Source organism: Meles meles, chromosome 10 (assembly GCF_922984935.1).
Source record: "Meles meles chromosome 10, mMelMel3.1 paternal haplotype, whole genome shotgun sequence".
NCBI lineage: Eukaryota > Metazoa > Chordata > Mammalia > Carnivora > Mustelidae > Meles > Meles meles.
Window position 1 is genome coordinate 53,532,332 of NC_060075.1, and position 761 is coordinate 53,533,092.

Here is a 761-nt window from a genome sequence, read left to right on the forward strand (position 1 = left end):
GTAGTTAGAGCAGCAAGTACTAAATGTGCTAGTAAGAAATAACCAGTAGTTTCTAGACCATGTTTAGAAAAATTTTCAAGTAAGTAAATAGAACTCCCCAACATACTATACATTGTCCACTCAGCAATGTTCTGATATAAAAGTGCATGCTTAACTCAAACCCTATTTTACTAAAGCTAGCAATCTACTTCAACCTTCTGGAAGACTCAAATGCAAAATGGCCACCACTGGAAAAGATACTTTCAAAGATTAAATGTCAAATACTTAAAAATCCACTTAAAAAATAACCTTTCTTGGTATAATAAAGTATTACCTATATACTAGAGGCTTTCCCCCTTTCTAATTAAAACATACTTTCAGCAGGGAGAAGAGATGTGATCATGTAACTGTAACCAAGTCCTATTTTGTTGGCCTCAGGTAAATCCTTTAACCCATCAGAGAAGCATATCTAATCAGATTAGGGTTCTCATCCTTGGCCAAGAATTCCATTCAGCTATTTAATAACTCAAGCCAAATTCTCTCCATTTGGTCCATACCTGAAGTTTGTCAACATCTTGAACTGGACTGAGCCTGGGAGAAAAATGGAGAACAACAACATTAGGAATATCATGTCCCTTTTTATGGGTTGGGGCTTTTTGTTTTGTAGAGTGTTTTTAATTGTAGTTATCTACTAGCTACATTTGATGAATAAAAAGCTTCCTTTGAATAGAATTTCTGTAAAAAGGTGACATTCTCCAAAATTTCCTCACACTTGGGAACCT

The 761-nt window shown here is 35.0% G+C and overlaps 1 non-coding gene across 1 annotated transcript; it reads right to left on the minus strand.

The window, feature by feature from the left end:
- Positions 1 to 408: 408 nt before the first annotated feature.
- LOC123952419 lies at positions 409 to 479 on the minus strand. Its single transcript, XR_006820658.1, has one exon. It is a non-coding gene; the product is annotated as a small nucleolar RNA SNORD93 (small nucleolar RNA).
- Between the last annotated feature and the right edge of the window lie 282 nt (positions 480 to 761).